The sequence below is a fragment of the Halichoerus grypus genome, chromosome 8 (genome assembly GCF_964656455.1).
Source record: "Halichoerus grypus chromosome 8, mHalGry1.hap1.1, whole genome shotgun sequence".
NCBI classification, from domain to species: domain Eukaryota; kingdom Metazoa; phylum Chordata; class Mammalia; order Carnivora; family Phocidae; genus Halichoerus; species Halichoerus grypus.
In genome coordinates, this window is record NC_135719.1 from 23,915,410 (window position 1) to 23,927,013 (window position 11,604).

General features: G+C 36.9%; 1 long non-coding RNA gene across 1 annotated transcript in view; it reads right to left on the reverse strand.

The window, feature by feature from the left end:
- LOC118552471 (uncharacterized) overlaps positions 1 to 11,200 on the reverse strand; it is a 53,983-nt gene extending 42,783 nt beyond the window's left edge. Inside the window, exons 1-2 of the long non-coding RNA XR_013450127.1 lie at positions 11,069 to 11,200; positions 7,745 to 7,844 (exon numbers count right to left, since the gene is read on the reverse strand). This is a non-coding gene — a long non-coding RNA (uncharacterized LOC118552471). The remainder of the gene's footprint in view (positions 1 to 7,744; positions 7,845 to 11,068) is intronic.
- Positions 11,201 to 11,604: the final 404 nt, after the last annotated feature.

An 11,604-nucleotide genomic window follows, 5' to 3' on the forward strand; every position in this document is an offset into this window, starting at 1 on the left:
TACCTTCACCTTTCTGTGAACCCACTTTACCAGCTGCTTCCCTCTGTCATAAAGTTTGCTGAACATTATCGTAGGAATAGGAGAAATGCCATGTTTTATCAATCAAGCCCTAGGGAATTTGAGGCTTCTTATAACCACAACTGTAAAGGGAGTTTATTGCAAGTTTCTGTTTTGATTTGTAAATTGTCCTTAAGTAAAATACATACCTGATGCCAAGGTATAGAATGTAAAAATGCAATACGGTATACTACAGAAACCTGCATCATAAAGATTGATAGGCTGACAAATGAGAAAGCTAAAGACGACTGACAAACACACGCAGGCTTGCTTCCTCGATGCGCCCACACCCACAGCATCTTTCAACCTGCCAGCACCTGAATTCCCCAATCCTTCACCCCCTACTACCCCGACACCCCAAAGAATACATGACACATAGGACTGATGCTTTTAACTTACCAGGATTGCATAGGAAGTCTCAACGCAGTTCCAAATTTGATACAATGAAGATATTATCTAATCATGATGCAATAATATTCAAACTTTACTGCAAAAGTCCTAAAATACCACCATACAATGGGGACTAAAAAACACATTCCTAAATTATAAGACATTATTAAATATGTATAACTAAATGATAGCAAATATCAAACTTGTAGGATACAGCTAAATGAGTACTTTGAGGAAATGTTACAGCCTTAGGAAGACTTTATTTTATTTTGTTTTATTTTATTTTTAGTGGGGGAGAGAAAGAAAGCAAGAGAGATGGAGGGGGGAGGGGCGGAGGGAGAGAGAGAGAATCTTAAGCAGGCTCCACGTGCAGCATGGACCTGGATGCAGGACTCAATCTCACCACCCTGAGATCATGATTTGAGCCGAAATCAAGAGTCAGAGGCTTAACTGTCTGAGCCACCATGGTGCCTCCTTAATAAGCATTTTAAAAGATTGAAAGTAAGTGAATGAAATGTCCAACCAAAGCAACATTAAAAGAGGAAGAAAACAAATTCAAATAAGGTAGTAGAAAGGGACTAAGCGTAAGAGTAAAGTTACTTTCTTTAAAATAAACAATGAAGAAAAACAACAAAACCAAGATCTAGTTCCTTCCTAGTGAGTATTATTTATAAATCTCTAGCAAGACTGATCAAGAGGGAATAGAGAAGCCACAAATTAGCATAATCAGAAATGGAAAAGAAACATAGCTATAGATAAATTATTTTGGTATTTTTTTTAAGATTTTTATTTTTTTATGTAATCTCTACCGCTGATGTGGGGCTTGAACTCACAATTCCGAGATCAAGAGTTGCACACTCCATTGACTGAGCCAGTTGGGCGCCCCCATGACCACAGATAAGTTATAAGTTACCACTATAAACAATTTTGTACCAATCCATTTGAAAATAATGTTGAAATGCCAAATTCCCCCCAAATACTTTAATCACCAAAATGACTCAAAAACAAATAAATTGTGAAAAAGCCAGCAGCTATTAAGTAATCTGAATCAGCAGTCTAAAAACTCTTCCTCAATCAATTTCACAAGATAATTTTAACTGCACAGAGCCCAAAACTATTTTTTTACCAACATTTTTCAGAATAAAGAAATAGAGAAAGCTCTCCAACTCACTTTTTGATCCTATTATAACCCTATTCTGAAACCAGTCAAGGGTAGTGCAAAAAGACAAAGGCCCAAATCATTTATAAGCATAAATGCAACAATAACAAAATAGTGCCAAGTCAAATCAACAGTGTATAAAACTAACACATCCTTAATGAGTTGGATTTATATTACTAAGGCAAAGATATTTCAAAATTATAAAATCAATCAACCTAGAGAATAAAATGATATGATCATCTCAACAGGTGCAGAAAAGTTGTAAATATAAACATTTATTTAGTATAAGTGCTTTTGGCAAAGTGGGAACAGAGAGAAACTTTTTAAATCCAAAGACGATGTCATTCTTAGTATCAAACTTTCTAATGAATCGCCATAAAATCAGGAAAGAGCCAAGAATTCCCACTTATTGGCATCACTGAATAATACCATCCTAGAAATCCGAGTCCATAAAATATATGAAAAAGAAGCAAAAGGCTTAAGGTAAGTCTACAAAAGCAAAATGTCCTAATTTATAAATAAAATGGTTATGTGTAGCAGCCCATCGCCTAAACCAAGCCTATTGTAGTCCAAATCCAGCCATGCCCATTTGTTTGCGTATTGCCTATGACTGCTTCTGACTTACAAGATCAGAGTTAGTAGTGACTGCAAGACCCTCAAAGACAAGAATATTTGCCATCTGCCTTCTCCAGAAAAAGTCTGCACACCCCCAGTCTACACAATAATAAATATGTAGCAGGTCAAACAGAATAAATCAAACAGAATCCACAAACAAACTAGTAGAATGAAAAAAAAAAAAAATAACAGTTTCTGGGCTCAAGATCAATGTATAGAAAATCAGTAGCCTCTTGCTACAGCAGGATAATCTACTTGAAAGCTGTATTCCAAAGAGAGTAACTACTCGCAATCACAATAAAATAAATAAATAAGCAAACCATGAGGCATCTAGAAAAAGATGCTACACCTGGACAAAAAGAATAAAATATTTTTGAAGGACATGAAATAAAAACTGAATAAAAATGGAATAAACGCTTATTTCTTTGGCAAACTTTATAGTCATGACACAGCCAGTAACTGTCCTGTCCTAGATTCTCAAAACCCCTTTGCCTGCCTTCTTGGCAGCTACTTTGGTTATTTCTGGATTGCCCAACAACATGTGGGGTAGACAAACAATAGATAAGTTGGATGTGATTGTGCGCAGTATGCACAGAATAAATAAAGGATGAAATGAAGTTAAGAGAGTGAGAAAGAAAGGAAAAGCCAATAACTCTAAATTTTAGTGCATTATAAGAATCCTAAAATATTTAAATTTACAGAATATTTCTAATGTGCTAAACTCTGAAATAAAACATAATATGCCTATATGTTTCATCACAACCCTACGAGGAAGATATCATTATTGTTTTCAATTTATGTATTGAGGAAACTGACCTGGGGAGAGATGAGTGACGTTAACGAGTTACACAGCTAGACATTCAGTGGGGATCCAAACTCAAGCAATGTAACTCCAGACCCTACTCTCTTCATCCTGACCCTGTGAAGGAGGTATTACTCCCTTCATTATTAGAGGTCACACTATTGTCTTCACTGTCAGTTCCAGAAGCTTGGAACTATTAAGTGACTTGACCAAATTCATCAGCCTAGCCTCGAGATTCAAGTGTGAAATTTGCCAAAATTCATATTGCCCCAACTATGGTCCAGAACTCTAGTGACACCAGCCCAGGAGCAGGGGAAGAATAAAAAGCTTTAAATATTAATTATTCAGCAGATACTGTGATTCGGAGGTAGAACAGACCTTCAGAAATGTAAATAGACTATACATTATTAATCAACTTATCAAAGTCAAGAATTTAAATATTTAAACATTTCTACCACTGAAACATAGATAGTAAACCCCACAGTCACTAAAACTGTGTATAGCACATTAAATTTCTACCCTCTGCTAATGACGCGGGGCTTCCATTTATCCAGTTCTAACAATTTTCTTTAGAAAGACAGGCCTGGGAGTCTCCGGAGAGAAGTGACAGGCAGGGAGGCAACCGAGGTTACTGATTCTCAATCTCAAAACTGCTTCCTTCAACTGTTACATCATCTTTTAGGGTCCTTGCATTCCATTCTAGGTAGAGATTTAATTCTTGACAATAATAATTCAAAGTTAACATGAGCCTTTTATTTTCTTTAAAAGATAGTCCATTCTTATTGCAGATTTAAGAGAAGAAAGATAATCTTTGACAACACTAACACCCATAGATAACCATTCTTGACCATTAGGAACATTGTTAAAATTGAAACTACCCCCTGAATACTACCATAAAATTGCCTTAATCAAGAGACTTCGCTTCTCCCTCAGCAATGGGCTATCAAAGTACATGGGATTTTGTGGGGCAAAGGTTGAGTCTGTGGTGTAGAAGTAGAATTTGACCGCCAGATAAAGGAGTTAGCAAGCAAACGACTGTGTGTAGAAGTTCTATTCAATGTCCAATGAACCAGCCCAAATAGCCAGGTCAGAGTGTCTGAAGCTTCTGGACAGGGAATCAATGCCAAACAGAAGGAGCTTTCTGCTCAAGCATTTCTCTGGATTAGGACATGATCCCAGGCAGCAGCTGGAATTACTGGGATAGCTTCAAAGCTGCTCAAGAAAGTCACCTATCAAGGGTCAGTCATGGGTTGAGGACCTCATTCAAGCAGGATGAATTTCAGCAGAGCTGAGTGAGGAACCTGAACTTCAAAGACTGACCCAAAATTTGAGGCAGGAGAATAATTCTTGGCTATGCCAGATGATTGGTCTGCTTTAAGTTCCTGAGCTAGCCGGCTTTGGTCTTCTACGCTCAGTGACTGGGTAAGACCAAGACTGCAGACTGAATATCTTTTGTACCCAGAGCTGAGTGATACTAAAGCATGTAGTAAAGATCCTGTTGCCACATGATAGGTATTAGAAAAGGTCAGTCTTGCTGTATTTCCAAGTTGTCAAAGCATGTTTATCAGATAGGCATTGTTGTTTCATCAGACAAATCATACTAGGTTAAGTTTGTCCCAGTTAGTTGGATTTGGTTAAAACTGATCAAAGAGGATCTCATTCAATATGGCTTAAAAAAGGACCAATTTGTCCTCCAAAAATCTCACTGAGGTGACAAAAGCAAAATAAAAGTAAGGATTATTTGATAGAAGCAGTAAAAAACCTAAGAACTTTTCTACCAGAAGACCAGCAACATTGGAAATTATCTATAGGACCCAAAACAAGTGGGACAGAACCGAGGTTGAGACCAAAGTGAGTTGTGACCTACTCCAGGTAAACAAGGGTGTGGCTGAAGCAGTGAATAATAATTTTTACAAAAAAAGCCCCCCAAATCTTCAAGTGCTAAGTCAGCCGGTTCAGGGAGCAGGAGCAAACTGTGGGCTCTCAGTGGGCTCCTGGCATGGGCATTAAAGCCAAAAGAGAAATGGGGCTGCTCCCAGGCAACTCCAGGCCACCACAGTGGATGTGAGCCTATACATCCTAAAAGAAGCTGGCCCCCATCTCCTCATCCCAGTAGAACTCTGCAGATAACATTCCCATTTATGCCTAGAAAAACTCTACAGGGTGCCTGGGTGGGTCAGTCGTTAAGCATCTGCCTTTGGCTCAGGTCATGATCCCAGGGTCCTGGAATCAAGCCCTGCATCGGGCTCCCTGCTCCGCGGGAAGCCTGCTTCTCCCTCTCCCACTCCCCCTGCTTGTGTTCCCTCTCTCGCTGTGTCTCTCTCTGTTGTCAAATAAATAAATAAAATCTTTAAAAAAAAAAAAAAGCTCTAACAGCAGCAACTAATGTCATCTATTCTAGACATTTATATGTGTGTATATATATGCATATACACATATAAATATATTTAGATACACATATATACACACATATATATACACATATACACACACATACATAGATAACCAAAAATCACCAGAAATTAAAAAAATAATGGCATAAAAGTGAGAAGTCACCCCATAAAAGCAAAACAAATGGTCCCCAAAAGAAACATCATTGACAAAGGGAAGAGAAGAAAATGTGGCCAAAAATCTGAATATTCCTTATGACACTGAAGGTATTCTGGCATTCATATAATAAGAGTAGGCTGGTAAAGAGGGACAATTAGAAAGTAAAAAAAAAAAATTCTTAGACAAATAAAAATATGATTAGCACAATATAAAACACAGTGGGGCACAGGACAACAAAATGTATATACAGTCAACCTCCAAATAGTAATTTAAAAGCCCAGTTCGAGGGGCACCTGGGTGGCTCAGTCAATTAAGCATCTGACTCTTGATTTCAGCTCAGGTCACGATCTCAGGGTCGTGGGATCGAGCCACACATCAGGCTCTGCACTCAGCTCAGAGTCTTCCTGGGATTCTCCCTCTCCCTCTTCCCCTCCCCCTGCTCACTACAGCACACTATAAATAAATAATAAATAAATAAATAAATAAATAAATATCAATAAAATCTAAAAATGAAATTAAATTGAAAAATAAAAGCCCAATTTGACAATGTAAAGCAAAAGACAAATGTAATATAAATTATTTGAGAAAGACTTGAGCTCTCAGAACTAAAGTGCCACCTAAACACTAAAAAGGAATACTGAAAGTAGTTGCATATTACTAGATATATCCTGCTATTATTTCCGAATTCAAAAGTTAATTCTAAAAAAAAATACTACTAAGAACTTTTAGAAAGATAAAACAATTTTATTAAAAAGGAAAGAGAAACATATGCTGAATTTATCATAAAATGCTCAATACTAAAACACAATGAAGAAATATCTACATTGTTCTGAAGAAAATACTGTGAACCCAGAATCCTTTAAGCCATATTATCTTTGCACATGAAGACCAACTAAGCATTTCTTTAGTTGTACAAGGATTCATAAAATATACCTCCAAATTTGTCTTTTCTGAAAAAGAATATTTCTCATTTATATATTCCAGCCAATTAAAAATTATGTCTATATCCAAAAAAGAGAAAAATCCTGGATATAAAAAACACTAGAGATAAAAGCAACTGGCAAACCCTAGAACTACATCAAAACAAGGGTGACAATGCATTTCTAGAGTTTAATGCAACTGCTCAGAACAGATACTTTTATAAACAAGACAATTAAATAAGTATAGATTTTAAATTTCAAAAATAGAAGATTAAATTTTAAAAATAAAAGTTTAAAAACCGTTTTTTAACAATCTGGAGCTAAAATAATGATTTTTAAAATTACAAATATTATCAAACCTGGGTCTTGGGAAGCGGAGGAGTACAAAAAAAATGTTTAGAAATGCAAAGATTTTATTTTCATCAGAGAGTATAGATACTAATGTGACAGAAAGCCATAGGCTCAAAAATACCAAAATGTAGGGGTACCTTTTGGGAAGGAAAAGTGACTGAAAAAGAACAAGGAACATTCTAAGATGCTGATACACAGTGTGCTATCTTTTTGAAAACTCATCATGCTGTACACTTTTGATCTGAGTAATTTTCTATACGTATATTATACTTTATCTTTTTAAATTGATCTTAAACTCTGAGAGCTAATAAGTGATTATAGCAGAGTTGTAGGATATAAGTTTGATATACAAAAGTCCATCACTTTCCTATATACCAGCAATGAACAAATGGAATGTAAAATGAAAAACAAAATACCATTTTAATAGCACCTCCCAAAAATGAAATACTTAGGTATAAATCTAACAAAACACATATAAGAGCTGCATTAGGAAAATTACAAAACTCTAATGAACAAAATCAAGGAATACCCTAATGAACAAAATCAAGGAATACCTAAGTAAATGGAAAGATAATCCAGGTTCATGGATAGGAAGATTCAATATTGTCAAGATGTTAATTATTCCCAACTCTAATTATAGATTCAACACAATGCCAATCAAAATCTCAGCAAATTATTTCAGGTATATTGAAAAACTGATTCTAAAGTTTATATGGAGAAGCAGAATAGCCAGCCACTGAACCCAGAATAGCCAGCTATTGAAGAACAAAGCTGAAGATCTAACATTATCCAACTTCAAGACTTACTATAAACATAGTGTAATCAGTATGGTGTGGTATTGGCAAAATAATAGACAAGGAAATCAATGGAACAGAATAGATAGCCCAGAAATATACTCACATAAATATACTGAACTGATCTTTGTCAAAGAAGCAGAGACAATGCGACAGAGAAAAGATAGTCTTTTCAACAAATGGTGATGGAATAGCTGGACATCCACCTTAAAAAAATAAAAAGAAGAAGATTAATCTAGACACTGACTTTACACCCTTCACCAAAATTAACTTAAAATAGATCAGAGACTTACATGTAAAACACAAAACTATAAAACTCGTAGAAAAAAACATGGGAGAAAATCTAGACGACCTTGGGTTTGGTGATGACTTTTTAGATATAGTACCAAAGGCACAATCCATGGAAGAAATAAGTTGGAGTCCATTAAAATTAAAAACTGCTCTATGAAAGACAGTGTCCCAGAGAATGAGAAGACAAGTCACATGCTGGGAGAAAATATTTATAAAAGACACATCTGATAAAGGATTTTTCAAAACATACAAAAAACTGTTCAGACTCAACAAAAAGAACATAAACAACCTAAAAGTTGAAAATAGAGCTACCATACAACCCAGCAATTGCACTACTGGGTATTTACCCCAAAGATACAAATGTAGGGATCTGAAGGGGTATGTGCACCCCGATGTTTATAGCAGCAATGTCCACAATAGTCAAACTATGGGAAGAGCCAAGATGTCCATCGACAGATGAATGGATAAAGAAGATGTTGTATATATATACAATGGAATATTATGCAGCCATCAAAAGGAATGAAATCTTGCCATTTGCAATGACATGGATGGAACTGGAGGGTATTATGCTGAGCGAAATAAGTCAATCAGAGAAAGGCATGTTCATATGACCTCACTGATATGAGGAATTCTTAATCTCAGAAAACAAACTGAGGGTTGCTGGAGTGGTCGGGGGTGGGAGGGATGGGGTGGCTGGGTGATAGATGCTGGGGAGGGTATGTGCTATGGTGAGCACTGTGAATTGTGTAAGACTGTTGAATCACAGACCGGTACCTTGGAAACAAATAATACATTATATGTTTAAAAAAAAAAAAAAAAGAAAGAAGAAGATAGCAGGAAGGGAAAAATGAAGGGGGGGAAATCAGAGGGGGAGATGAACCATGAGAGACTATGGACTCTGAGAAACAAACTGAGGGTTCTGGGGGGGGGGATGGGTTAGCCTGGTGATGGGTATTAAAGAGGGCACATACTGAATGGAGCACTGGGTGTTATACGCAAACAATGAATCATGGAACGCTACATCAAAAACTAGTAATGTAATGTGTGGTGATTAACATAACATAATAAAAAAATAAAAAATAAATAAAAGAACATAAACAACCTGATAAAAAATGGGCCAAAAACTTAAAAAATGAACCAAACCAAAGAACATACAGAGATGGTAAGACCATATGGAAAGATGTTCTACACCATATGTCATTAGGGAAATGAAAATTAAAACAATAAGATACCTCTGCACACCTATTAGAATGGCCAAAACCCAGAACACTGACAACACCAAATACTGGTGAGGATGCAGAGCAACAGGAACTTTCATTCATTTCTGGTGGGAATACAAAATGGTACAACCACTTTGGAAGACAGTTTGATGGTTTCTCACAAACTAAACATGTTCTTACTACACCATCCAGCAATCATACTCCTTGGTATTTGGCCAAAGGAGTTGAAAACTAAGTCCACACAAAAATCTGCACACGGATGTTTATAGGAGCTTTATTCATAATTGCCCAGACTTGGAAGCAACCAAGATGTCCTCCAGTAGGTGACTGGATAGATAGTATGTGGCACATCCAGAAAATGAAATATTTTCTAGCACTAAAATGAAATGAGCTATCAAGCCATGAAAAGAGATGGAGGAAATGTAAATGCATATCACTAAGTGAAAGAAGCCAATCTGAAAAGATTACATTCTGAAAAAGGCAAAACTGTGAAGACAGTAAAAAGATCAGTGGTCAGAGGGGAAAGGAAGATCAGGTGGAACACAAAGGATTTTTAGGGCAGTGACACTACTCTATATGATACTGTAACGGTGGATACATGTCATTACACAACTGCCCAAACTCATAGAATATACAACACCAAGAGTGAACCTTAGTGCGAACTATAGACTTTTGGTGATTATGATGTGTCAATGTAAGTTCATCTATTGTGATAAATGCACCTTCCCGGTGTGGGATGTTGATAATGGGGAAGCTATGCATGTGTGGAGGCAGGAGTATATAGAAAACCTCTGTACCTTTCTCTTGATTTTGCTGTGAATCTAAAACTACTCTAGAAAAAAAATAAATAAATAAAGCTACTCTAAAAACTAAAGTCTAAAAGAAATTATCTCAATGCCTAGAAACAAGATTAGAAATTCCAAATTACTACGGGTAAAAGAGAACAAAGAAACTTTGATCAACCAGTTAAAAGTCAAGAAAAGGACTAAAGGAACAGTATAAATAGAGTAACTATAGGATTATAAAATAAGATAACCAAAAGACAGTAATCACAATAAATGCAAAGGGGTTAACTTCACGTTTTTAAAAGTAAATAATTCTTTCCAATTAAGTAAAAAAGTAAAATCTGGCTCTATGCTGTTCAAAAACAAAAAAAAAATCACTAAAACAAGAAAAGCCATAACACAGAAATATGTGCTGTGTGGCTGGTAAGATATGCCAGGTAAATAAGAACAAAAAGAAAAAAAAAATGGCGACATCCACACCAGACAAGTTAGAAGGCACAAAATGGTGTTTTACTCAGGTCTAACCAGGGAAACAGAAACCACAGAAAGGATTTTCAACAGCAGGAATGTAGGGCAGAGAACTATTTACAGGAGTGGAGTTGCTGAGATATCAGTAAGGGGAGAGGGTGTGGTGACCCCGGGAAGGAGGCCATGTCTCCAGGTCCTGGGGGTGCCAGCATCACTGCCTGGCAGAAGGTAGAGTCACAAGGAAATGCAGCCAAGACAAGAGGCAGAAAGCAAGGGGTAAGTACCCTCGCTTTTCTGTTCCTCCCAGGTTTATCTCCCTCCACAGCCTCTCGCTGGCCAAACCCATCTGAAAGCCAGTCAACCAAGGAGCCTGCACGTGTCAGCCCCCCTGTAAGACAGTGAGGAATGGAGATGGCACAAAGAACGGGAATGGAGACCAAAGTCCTAGGACCAACAAAGAATGTTGAAAGGAATGCTTTTAATATAGATAAAAGGAACAATCCACCAAGGGCATATACTTATGTTACCTTGTACAAGGAGTAGAAATGGACGAGATGTGTCAGTGAAGGACCAGTCAGAAGACAGAATCATGACAGTTACTTTAAAGGATTTAATATACAACAACAACAAAAAAGATATTAACTAAGTAAAAGTTTGTTAACTAACTGAATGGGGCAAAAAGAGAACTCCAACATATCACAAAGGAGCAACTGGAAAACATAGCTCAGAGGATGGGTCTCCGGCGCCTGGACCCAGACATCTCAGGAGAGGGTGCTTGCCAGCTGGTGATCTGGAAATGCCATGAAGTGGATTCTGCACATGTGAGAAGAAAAGAAAAATGTAAACTTCAATCAACCGGAACTTCCAGGGCAAGGAAAGGAACCAGATACAAAAGCCACAGGAACAAAAATAAAGGAGCCAGGCAGGTCTCACTCCATCAGCTCTGCAGGCTCTCTCCAGGACCCGTTTACCCATGGCGAAGGTAGCTGCCTGAAAAGCAATGTGATCTGCAGAATCCTAGTCTTACATTACAAAGCAAGGGCATTGACAGATAGATACAGACACTTAAAGTTGAAAAGAGTTTTCCCACATGAATACAGTCACACTAACTAGAGTACTAGCTATTTACAGAGTAAAAATACTTACTTTATTTCCAATATCATTATAGACATCTTCCTGTTTTAAAGATGTAAGCTATCTTA